Raw genomic sequence first — 12,363 nt, 5'->3', positions numbered from 1 at the left:
CCGGGACGTCATTCTCCCCCTGTACTTGGCCTTAGTGAGGCCGCAGCTGGAGTACTGCGTCCAGTTTTGGGCTCCACAATTCAAAAAGGATGTGGAGAAGCTTGAGAGAGTCCAGAGAAGAGCCACGCGCATGATCAGAGGTCAGGGAAGCAGACCCTACGATGACAGGCTGAGAGCCCTGGGGCTCTTTAGCCTGAAAAAGCGCAGGCTTAGGGGTGATCTGATGGCCACCTACAAGTTTATCAGGGGTGACCACCAGCATCTGGGGGAATGTTTGTTCACCAGAGCGCCCCAAGGGATGACGAGGTCGAATGGTCACAAACTACTTCAAGATCGTTTCAGGCTGGACATAAGGAAGAATTTCTTTACTGTCCGAGCCCCCAAGGTCTGGAACAGCCTGCCACCGGAGGTGGTTCAAGCGCCTTCATTGAACACCTTCAAGATGAAACTGGATGCTTATCTTGCTGGGATCCTATGACCCCAGCTGACTTCCTGCCCTTTGGGCGGGGGGCTGGACTCGATGATCTTCCGAGGTCCCTTCCAGCCCTGATGTCTATGAAAGACCATGCCAGCAGGCTTTAAAGCAGGTGCCAGGCTTTGGCGCACAGAGAAGACTCTTTCACAAATTGTTACAAGTTGGCTGGGACTAATGTGGGATGTTCCAAGATATGCACTATAACATAGCCGCTGGCCCAGAGAAAATGAAATAATAAGCCGTGTCCTGTTTACTTTACACATGCAGCACTCAGTGGGAGTTAAGTATAAGTAAGATGGGAGCAGGATTTTGCTTTATAAAAATCCAGTTTAATGGAGAGTGATTTAGCTCAGGTGCCAACAGAACACTGTGGTGTGTGTACAGGTACTCCTCACTTAACGACCTACCTGTTTAACGACCGCGCGGACTTATGACCAGCGAGAACTGGTCGTAAGTACGAGAACTTTGGTCGTAAGTACGAGCACTTTGGTCTTTGAAACGGCAGCGCGGCGTCTCAAGCCAAGGTACGCAGTATCATGGGGCGGCTCCTCGCTTATCAACCAATTCGCTTAATGACTTAGTCGCAGGAACGGAACTCGGTCGTTAAGTGAGGAGTGCCTGTAATTACACTTACTTTAGGTCTGCAGTGAATCTTCACAAATTCAGTTTATTATTTTTGCAAAAACAGTATCTTCAGCTGTCGTGGTTGGGTTTTTGGAGGACCAAGGAACATGATGCCATACAGTACAAGCAGCCAAGTTACAGTGTCAGACATTAAGGCTAAGTACAGACGTTCAAAAACCCCGAACCTGAATCGATTCAATCTTTGCAGGTTAGTCTGACCTGTGTAGGTTGAACTGGGAAGCAAGTGAATAGACATTCACTTTTGATTCCAGAAATGCAGGCACATGCTAGAAGCTGGGGGGTGCTAGAGCAGCCCTCCCTTCCCTTCAGCAGCAGCCACAAGGCTGGAAGGAAGTTGACTGGAGGGGGTGGGGGGGAGTGGAGGGGGGTGGCTAGGCCCTGGCAGGCCACTGAGTAATATTGGGGAGGGGTTTAAACCCCCGACCCTGGCCTCCAGAGTCCCCAGCCAGGGTCTGCCTGTCTTTTACCCTCCCTGCTTGCCACTCAAGCAGCTGAGGCTGGGGAGCCGTGTTCAGGGCTGCTGGTGGTCTTATGTACAGTTTATAATATGAGTGTGTACAGGATGGTCTGGACAGGGGTGCTCCTGCCTCGGGCAGGGGCTGGGCTAGGTGTGACCCCTGCAGGTCCCTTCCAGCCCCACTGCTCTAGGATTTCATGAGCTGATCCAGAAAGGAAGCTCAGTCACCTCCACACCCAGACATGCATGAGGGGCTGCCTATGTGTGCATGTGCGTATATGCATGCGTGCGCGCGCACACACACACACACACACACACACACACACACACACCCTCTCACTCTCTCTCTCAAGTGAAGCAGGGCCCAATGCTGCACAGCCCCTGCTCTCTACCTTCCCTTCCCTGTGGGGTTCCCACAGCCATGAGCAGGGTATGGGGCCTTTCCCCTCAACCCCCAGCTGTGTATTTTCAGGGGTTGGAGGGAGCAAGAGGGGCTGACCTGCACCCTGGACACACAGGGGGGATGCAAGGACTCCTTGCCACCAGGCCATTGTCTCTTTGCACCAGGCATCCTCAGAGGCAGCAGCTTCCTGATCTCTGTGATGCAGCAATAGGGAGAATGTGGGGTGTTCGGAAGCAGGCACTGGACCCGGGGGCACCTGCCAAGTCGCTTTGCCTCCTGCCAGAGCCGTGCCTGGACCCAGTGCAGGGTGGGTGTCCCTGGGGGGAGGGGAAGGTGGTGGCACTGATCAGGAGACAAGCAGAGATCCTCCTTCCCCCAACCCCTGCTGCCAACTCTGCCTGCGTCACTCTCGCCCACCTCCGGGCAGCCATGGCTGCTGCTGGGGAAGTTTCTAGCACTCACCCGCAGAGTTACTGCAGCTGCCTGATTGCAGCCTCCTCTTTCAGATGACCCGGCCTGGGTGGCCCAGCAGCCAGGCCAGTCACTGTGAGTAGCGGCAGGGCTTGGCGTGGCTGGAAGCAGCAGCAGCGGCAAGTCCCTGAGAGGAGCCAGCGGCCCCTGCAGCACCTGGACCAGCCTGCACCTGGCCACCTGGCAGCTCTGCCACCAACGCATGGCTGCCCCAGCTGAGCAGCGCACCCGGGCACAGCGCCCAAAGCAGCTGCACAGGGCCCTGGAGAAGCAACCAGGGCATTACATGTCCCACCCCCACCTGCTCAGCCATCCAGAGCAGTGATAGTGCTCTGCTAGAGGTGAGGCCAACCCTGTTCCCCCAGCCCAGCCTAGCCCAGGGCTGCAAAACATCCTGGGATGCTGAGGGACTGTGAGTTAACTTAAACCAGGAAGGGGTCTGGGACAAGTTCTTTAAAGAGTGGTGGCCCTAGGATTGTTGGGGCTCCGGGCAAGAGAGTCATTTGGAGCCCCTTAGAGGCTTAATTTTGATCAATAAGCAAGTCGGACATTTTCGATTTCAATTTCACTTTGCCTTATTCATGAAACTGCAATGAAAGTATCTTAGTACAACAGTGATAATACAAATATTCAATGCAATTCATTTTTATTTTTATAAAGCGTAGGGCCCTGGGCAGTCACCCGATTTGCCTTCCCTAAGGGCCTACTGCTGTAAATTGGTTTGTCCTAAATCAGTTAAGTCTGGTACTACATTCAGCCAGGTTTATCTTAAATCAGTTTCGGTCATTTTGAAAGTGGTTTATGTACGTTGAATTGCTGTTCTGTTGCAGGTTTAAACTGGTTTCTGATCACTTAAATGGATTTATGTGTAACTTCTGTCCCAGCCTAAAAAGAAAGCACTGAGCTGCTTATACTGATTTTCATGCTAAATGATAATATTTTTTTCCTGCTTGGAATTATTTTAATGAGGTTTTCTTATAAGATCTTTTGTTTTTTTAATATCTTACTACTCCCATTCTTTTCATTCCTTTAAAAGTAGATATGCTCTTTCTTCTGCATTCCAGAAACTGTTTTGAAATTTACCTCCAGAAGTACGTTTTTTCTCTCCCTGTTATTACAGACAACACGTGCACTTGTTAGAAACTGACAGGGTAGCTCTTTGCTGCAAGATTTATTCCCTGCATTGAGAACTTTAACAAAGAAACAAAATTCTGTATTGAGACATATGGTAAACTGTCTATATAAAAACATTATAAATGGCATATGTCAACTGGCATTTCCTTAAAATGTGTTAATTTTATATGGTTGATTTTGGTTTTTGACTTACTGGATCTAAAAAGATGGTCAGACCAGATAGGATCAAAACTAGGTTTTGGTGTTCACCATGTATTTTTTTTTTTTTAAATGCAATATAATTTTTCATATTTTTCATACAGAATTATTTTTCCCTAATCCTTTCTAAAGCAAAACTCTCATTAAAGTCAATGGGGTTGAACCCTGCAAACATGTATGACCAGGCATCCTTCTTGAGCTGGATGAATATGGTTTAATTCATTCTTATTAGTTAATGGCTGTTTAGACCAGGGGTGGCCAATTTGTGGCACAGGTGCCACAAGTGGCATCAGCAACCTTTGCGCATGACATGTGGCAGATTGGGAAGGAGGATAGGCAGCACGGGGCAGATATGGCAGGGAACAGGAAGCAGAATATCAGGTCAGGCAGGGAATACAATGCAAGAAGCAAGAAAACAGAGCAACAGTTTGGGCAGGGAGCACAGAGCAGGGAGCAGAAAGCTGAGTAGTAGATTGGGTAAGGAAACTGGATTGGAGTGGCACTGAGAGAGGTTGCCAGGATAATTTATGGCATGCCTGCCATAAAGGTTGGCTCCAACTGGTTTTGACTAAAGGCTACACTTCAAGAAATCCAACAGAGCTGTAGAGGGCGAGAGGATTCGGCTATCTGGATCCTTCCAGTAAACGTCTTTTGCCTTTCAATTTCTAATTCCAGGAATTGTATGTACATTCAAGATGGAGAAGTTGGAATGTATAGTTCTAAACATAACCCAGGAAACGTGTTTCCTAACCTTAGGGGTCTCAATTCTACATCCAGAAATTTGATTGCCTCCCAGAAAACTACAGGAGTGAAATAAAATGATAAATATCAAGGGCTACTGACCTAGAATGTGGACCTAATTTTTCCCCTCTTTTTACTGGCGTAATTACATAGACTCCAATATCAACAAGAAGAAATTCAAATCAAGGTTTTCACATCAGACTAATCAACCTGTCTTTCATTTTATAGCATTAAAAGCTATGGATCCTGATGCAATGATCTCTAGTCTTGAGCCATGTTCTAATTCCCCTATTCTCCTGGGACAAACCTTTTTCAAGCCAACTGCATCAGTGGAAATGGGAAGATAGTGGTCAGTGGACAGAGGCTAGGAAAGAGAAACAAACCAAATGAGATGCTGGTAAGGGGAAACTGGAACTGAGTGGGCAGTGAAATTTGGGTACAAGAAGGTGACTGGGGTTGGGAAACTGGAAATGGCTGGGCAAGGAGACCAGGACTAGAAGGGTAGTGGAGTGAAAGACTTACCTGAAGAAAAGTATGTATGGGATAAGAAAATGGGGATCCAGAGGGGGCTGACTTAGGTGGCAAGAAGAATTGGGAGTAATTTAAGGAGATAGAGACGATGTAGGAATAGAGTCTGATACTACATTCTCGACTGGGAGGGGAAGGATAGCATCCTTGTCTTGCTTGTAGTAAATGAAGCAAGGCATTGCAGAAAGAGAGAGAATTGTCTCCTGGTTAAAGCAGTAGGACGCTACCCTGAAGAACTGATTTCTGTTCCTGCTTTTGCTAGAGTGCCATGTCAGAGTGCTACACAGCTCACTTTAAAGCACACTTTTACTGCATTTCTTCATTTGGTTGCCTGGCTTTGCAGACGTGCTGACCACTCACAGCTGTGGCAGTAGTATCTTGGCTTTGAACCCCTGCTACATCCTCTGGAAAATCAAGCCCCAGGTATTTCTTTGGGCACCCAAAACTTAGTAGTTGTTTTTGACCTTAGTTTCTGTGCCTCAGTTCCCCATCTGTGAGATGAGAATAATACCACTACATTTCAAAAGGGGAGCAGAGGGGGCTGTGAAATTAAATTAATATTTGTGAAACTGCGGGATGCTATAATGAGGACTGCCAGAGAAAAACTCATGAGGAAATCAATTCTGTCTTTAGAGCACAGTCTGAGAGGTATGCAGTAAGCTAAATCCTTAAAGAAAAAGAAAAAAATATTGAATCGTTACTCATTAAGTCAGCACTATATATTGTGTGCTCTGTGAGAGGTGTCCTGTGGAAAATACAACATATGGTTGGGTAATTTAAAGTAGTGTCATGACCCATAAACATAAGGAGGTCAAATTAATGTTTCAAAGGTCAATTTAATTTTTACATTTTCTAACTGTTGCAGTGCTTAAATTTTCAACTATAATAATAGTTTTAATGGGTTTGTGTTTTATAAATAAGACAGGAATGTGTAGGACATTTGGGGTTTAAGTAATGCTTTGCTGCTCTTTGTTTTATCTTCAAATATTTACTTAAAGAAAATGCAATGGCAAAAATGGTCTGTAATCATATTTTATAACCGAAAGGGATCTATTGTGTTCTGTAACTTGTTCATTACTGATCTTGGACATACTTACAATGCTTGCTTAAATATTTACTGGTGCTTCAAATACTTATCCATGAAGTAGCTTATAAATGTAATGATTACATACAAATGGACTAGGAAGCTTTCAAATCAGTCTGGGTTCCTTTTTAAAGCCATTTTGAGAATCCTTATTGTTTTATATAGTAGTCTTACTAATTTTCATGTCCCTACACTGAATAAACATTTTTTTGTCATCACATTCTTATAAAAAAAATTTAAAGCATATATCAGAGAGATGTCTTATACCGATGATGATGATGATGATGATACTTTTATCCAATATACAGTGGAACCTATACTATTAGTATACTACAAACTTGGAGCTTTAGCCATAACTAATTCAAACCCAATTTCTCTTTTTTGAAATTAAATGAACAGAGCACATTTCATGATGCAACAGCCCCTGATACCCACCCCCCGCCACCCCCAACCGTCCCATTTTCTCATTTCCTTACTGTTGAAATGGGAGATCCTTTACAAATTAGTGTAAATTAGTGAGATTCTGTTGCAGTGTCTGGCATAATAGAAAAGTGGAGTCATGTAGAGATGTATAAAATTACCACCTGATGTTTTAACATTGCCTTATTTGCTGAATAGTAATCATTCGCCCTAGCATTTAGTAATCGCAATAGTCTAGATATAGTTGCCCATTTGTAAATGCAGTGAGCTATGTGTGTTGTAAGCATTTGGCAATTAATAATCCATTATGGTAACAGTAGGAAGTAGCAGCATGTGTATATCTGGATGTTATCAGTTCTTCAGGTGGACCACATGTCAAACAGCAGAATCAGAGCATGAATGCAATAATTGTAATTAAACATATTGTTTATAATTGTATTTTCAACATGTTGCTGTGAATATATTACAGCTTGCAAAGGGAAAGGTAATGCATATTTATTTTTCTGTAACTTGTTATCCTGTCTGCATAAATATTCAGTGAAGACATTTGTAGGGCAAAAACACTTGATAGATGCTATATAAAGTGACAAGTGAAGTTGCCTGTGGTTTAATCTTGGGACAAATATCAACAGAAAATAATTCTGAATAATATTTCAAGTCTTTGAGACTTTTTTTTGCTTGTGACCATATGAATAGCAGAACTATTTTTTCACATTGAGAACTTAATTTCCATAGGAACTAATCATGAAAGGGTGTGAAGGAAAATAAACATTTTAATTATTTCTTCCAGGTATATATCCCTGAAAAAGTACCTTGGAATCTTAAAGTGAAATTCTGAGCAATTTCCATGATTTTTGCCTAGTCCTTAGAGAGTACCTGATGATGCAAATAAACTAACATGATCAAGAGTTCTATCAGAAAAAGCAACCTTTATTTAGTGTCTCATTTCTGCACCCATTATACAAACTTGTAAACGTTAGTATTATTCTACTTTGTTGCTCACAAATGTTACCTGCATAGAAATTTACAGTGTACTGCATATCATCTATTTTTTGGATTAATATGTTATGCTAAGCAGTTCTAAAGCAATCAGCTGCTCTAGTTCCAATTACTGGCTGCTGAATTCTTCATCATGTTTTCCCCAAACTTAGCCATATATTCAAGCTTCTTATTTCCTAGATATTATAGGCATGTCACATAGTTGTGGGTGTACAGAATGATGAACAGTTGATTTACATGAACTAAAACAAGCTGCCTTGTAAAATCTTGATCTTTTAAACCTATAGGCAGATATTAAGCCAGACTGGGTAGCCATGGGGGAAAGGTGGATCAATGCCAACATTTTACCCCAATGGCTTTCAGTGTTCCTCTGATTAGGAGGATTAACCAGATTTTCATTGTGGAGCATCTGTATTGACCACCCAGCTGCCAGTTAGACATTTTAATTATGCTTTCTTTTTACTTTTTGAATTAAGTTGGCTCTAGAATTCTTTCCATAAACTTTTGATCATAGCAGAGCTATTAAAATGTGAATGATCATTAAATGAAGTCTTGTGTTTCTGAGTGCAAGGTGAAATTTGAAGTATAAATAACACTTGAAGATAAGTGTAGTTTACTTGTTTGCCTATGTTAACAGATGCTGTAGAGGAATCGTTAAACTTGCAAAGAAAAAGGCACTTATACTATGCCCTTCGACTGATGCAGTTGACTGGAGGAGGTTAAGAGGGATTCAACCCTACTTTTTTCAAAGTCTATGTCTGCATGACCTCAAAGTACACACAAAAATAGTACTGGGTAAATTCAGGAAAGGATTCTATCAGTATGCTTGAATTTTGAATACGCTGGAATTACTCAAAGGCTTAGTAAATCTTCTTCATAAGGGTTACAAAGGGCCCATGTTCTAGTTAACAAGGCTTATAAGAATTTTGATCCTTAACATACAACACTATTCACTGACCTAGACAAATTGGAGGATTGAACCAAAAGAAATCTCATGAAGTTCAATAAGGACAAGTGCAAAGTCCTGCACTTGGGGCAGAACAATCCCGTGCACAGTACAGGTTGGGGATCAACTGGCTAATCAGCAGCTCTGCAGAGAAGGACCTGGGGGTTACAGTGAGCAATAAACTGAATACAAGCCAAAAGTGTGTTGTTGTTGTGAAGGCTAACAGCGTACGGGGCTGCATTAGGAGCACTTCCAGCAGACCGAGGGAAGTGATTATTCCCCTTGATTAAGCACTGGTGAGGCATCATTTGGAGTACTATGTCCAGTTTTGGATGTGGACACATTGGATGTGGGCCATACAGAAAAGATTGAGCAGAGTCCAGCGGAGGGCAACAAAAATGGTTAGGGGGCTGGGGCATATGATTTTCTGAGGTTAGGCTGAGGGAACTGGTCTTATTTAGTGTAGAGAGAGGGGATTTAGTAGCAGCCTTCAACTACCTGAAGGGGGGTTCCAAAGAGGATGGAGCTGGACTGTTCCCCGTGGTGGCAGATGACCCGACAAGGAACAATGATCTCAAGTTACAGCAAGGAAAGTTTAGGATAGATATTAGGAAAAACTTTGTCACCAGGAGGGTAGCAAAGCACTAGAACAGGTTACCCAGAGAGGTGGTGGAATCTCCATCCTTGGAGGTTTTTAAAACCAAGCTAGAGAGAGCCTGGGCTGTAATGATCTAGTTGGGGCTGGTCCTGCTTTGAGCAGGGGGTTGGACTAGATGAGACCTCCTGAGGTCCTTTCCAACCCTCATTTTCTATGATTCTGTGACTAGCTCTAACACTCTAGAACAAATGTATTAAATTTATTTTATTCCCGCTTCCCACCCCATTTTTCTTTTACTCTGAAGTTCTTTTCCCCCTTCGTAGATGTGGGAATGAGGAGATGTGTTCTGTAGTCTGGGTGCAGGAATACCAAATTTATATTTGCTGTTCAGCTCACTGTGGTTTGTTTTTTGTTTCAGGTTCTGTCTTCTACATCCAGCTCCTACATCAGCCTGGGAACAGAAGTTTCAGGCTCTTGTCTCTTCCCATCTGCACCCCAGGGGATCACTGTCCCGAGTAGGGTAGGTGATGGCTAATTTTAATGCATGATGGCAAGAGATGTAACCAATTGGAATAGGGGGAAGGAGGGCTTAGAAAAATATGAGTATTTGTTTGCCTCATTGCAAAATTTGAGAAAAGAGGAGTTGTAACTGATTAAAACTTGCACCCTAGGCACAAACCCTGGTAGTGCGGTGGGAGACTCTGCTGCTGCTTGTCGGGGGAGGAGAGAAGTGGTTCAGTATCACCAGCAGCTGGAGGATTGGTGTCCCCTCAGGCTCCTATCCTGGCCTAGCACAGCCAAATCCTGTCACCAGTGGAGCATGGAGACACTGAATTTCTCCCATTCCTCCCCAAATACTGCTCCAACTCTAGTGATCTGTGCCCCCTTTAACTCAGTGCCCAGGGCTCGTGCCCCATCACCCACAGCTGTTTCTGCTCTGGTAGCAGGATGCAAAGTTTCTTGCAAGTGTTCTAGAGGGAATGTGGGTAAAGCGCTTCAACTTGTTGGCTGGTGAGTGTTGACAGGAAAATCCAGCCAATTCAGCAAAGATGTCCTCTAATCCGGCATTTAAAAGGTACCACGTTGCAGATAAGTCGTATTGCATGCAGACAGTCCTTAGACAATACATGTATATTCCGTTGCCCAGTATCTTGTGAAGTGACAGCGCTGCTCCTTTTAAGAAAAAGCTGTATACTTTCTTCTATGGCTGGATTGAAGGACCAACTCCAGTTTTCACAGTAATGTAGAAGGACAAAATTATAATAAAAATTACAGTCCAAAAAATGCTAGTTAAGTGCAAGGGGTTCACAGTTTAGGCTCCTAATAGTACTTGTATCCTGTTGAAATAGACTGGGTGTGACAAATAAGGTCCTACTTGCTCTAAATGCCAGTGATAAAAATGTATACGCTTGATTTTTGCAAACCTTGCCTCGTGCATTGTTCTTACTGATGAAAACTAAACTGCAGCAAACATTTCTGGGTTCTTATCAGAAGGGGAATCGAAATGTTATACTACTTTCATATGAGCTAGACAGTCGATAAAAAGATTCCTTCTAGCCATTGATAAATCTATTAGCAAGGGAGAATCGTGAAGCAATCTTCTGCTTTGGGATTAAAGCAAACCGTTAAAAATAAATAAAAACTTCAAATACAAAGATTCCTATGCCCCCAAAGAGCTTGATACGCGAAGCTGATGAGAATCCTGCACTACACTCAGTGACTTCATGGTCTATCAGTGGCTTAAGGGATAAACAATTACAGCACTGTGTAAAGGGAATGAGAGTCTTGCTTTGAGTAAACAAAATGCCAAGGTTGGAGTTAACCACAGTATCTAGGTCATTTATTAGGCAGAGGAAAAAGTGTTGCTGCGGTATGGGAAGCCAATTTGCTTCAGCTTGTGCTGAAAGTTAACTAAATATTCTATATAAACAAGCCTTGGGCATCTATGATAAGTGCATTCCATATTTCTAAATACTAGCTTCAAAATTTTGTTGGGAGCTAATCCTTTTTTTCGGTATAATTGTTTGAGAAGTCACCTGGTAGACTGTATAACAGCCCAACAACAACGTTTTAAATATTACTCTTTCATGAAGGCTACTGAACACTGCTTCCATCCTTATCTTTACTGGTGAATGATTGAAAATGTTAGCTTATACATGAAGAAGTCCTTTCTAGGTGTCTTGTTTCCTCTCTTTTTTTCCTTTCCAGCAGCCAAATTTATGGGGTGCTGTATAATCTGCCTCTTTAGTAAAAGCATGGATATGTATTGTAAATGGAAAAATGAATGCAGTGTCCTGAATGGAGTTTCTATATTGCTTATTTCTGTGGAAGTGCAAACTGCATTTGATGCAATAGATGCAAGTACTCTATGTTTTGAAACCCTTTGAGGAGGACCGGCACTGGGTGTCCATCGGATAGCCTGCATTCTAATCAGGTTTAACCTATGTGCCAACACATTGTAGTCAAACATTTGAAAAGCCAAAAAACCTTATCTTTAAGGTAGGTATTAAGGGCCTGATCCCACAAGCTCAGGAACATACCCCAGTCTTACTGAATTCACTGATCATTAGGTTGTAGAATTAGGATTTGCTGGTCTAACAACATAAATGGAAAAATTAGGTTTTAATATCTGTGTAACGGCTCAATTAAACTAATGTTGAAAAAAAATGTTTGCTTGTTACCACTGCAGCATTCAAAATAGTATCCATAAAAGCATACGGATTTATATGCGATACTCTTAACATTATTTTATTTTACCTTTTGTTAGAAAAATACAATCCATTTCATTTACAGCATGTTTTTGTTTTCACCACAGTCTTTAAAAACGCCTTGTACTTGGGTGCATAGACATTTTTATTGTTAACACTTTAATGGAGTCTGTGTGTTTACAAATATCGTATTTGAGATGCAAATATGGTTCTTGATGCACTTGAAGCATTAATAGAATGGAAATTGAAGCTGAAACGTGTCTAAGTGAACAGATGTAAAAAATTTTAGGTGGGTGTATTTGATAGCGCTTGCTGTCATCCTTCAGTACACCTTTGCCTTGCCCTGGAGTAAATGGAAGCAAAATGCTATTGAACTATGAATAATTTACCTGTAAAAATTACTGGTAGCTGCATTGCATTGTTTGTAGAACTGGATATATTTCAACCTCAGATGAAATATCAGAATATCTATGCAGGAGAGAGACCTGGATGAAGGGGGGAATTTTTCACTAAATGCAGCTCTTTTTGTGTATAGGTGTGTTTTGATGCACACAAC

At 42.6% G+C, this 12,363-nt stretch overlaps 1 protein-coding gene across 1 annotated transcript in view; it reads left to right on the top strand.

Moving 5' to 3' along the window:
* SULF2 (sulfatase 2) overlaps positions 1-12,363 on the top strand; it is a 201,816-nt gene that overhangs the window by 8,522 nt on the left and 180,931 nt on the right. The window contains exon 2 of the mRNA XM_006016705.2: positions 9,518-9,619. The gene's annotated coding sequence lies outside the window, so the exon portion shown is untranslated. The remainder of the gene's footprint in view (positions 1-9,517; positions 9,620-12,363) is intronic.

This window comes from Alligator sinensis, unplaced genomic scaffold (assembly GCF_000455745.1).
Source record: "Alligator sinensis unplaced genomic scaffold, ASM45574v1 scaffold76_1, whole genome shotgun sequence".
Taxonomy (NCBI): Eukaryota; Metazoa; Chordata; order Crocodylia; family Alligatoridae; genus Alligator; species Alligator sinensis.
The sequence above is the reverse complement of the archived record's forward strand: the minus strand, read 5'-3'. Positions and strand labels throughout refer to the sequence as shown.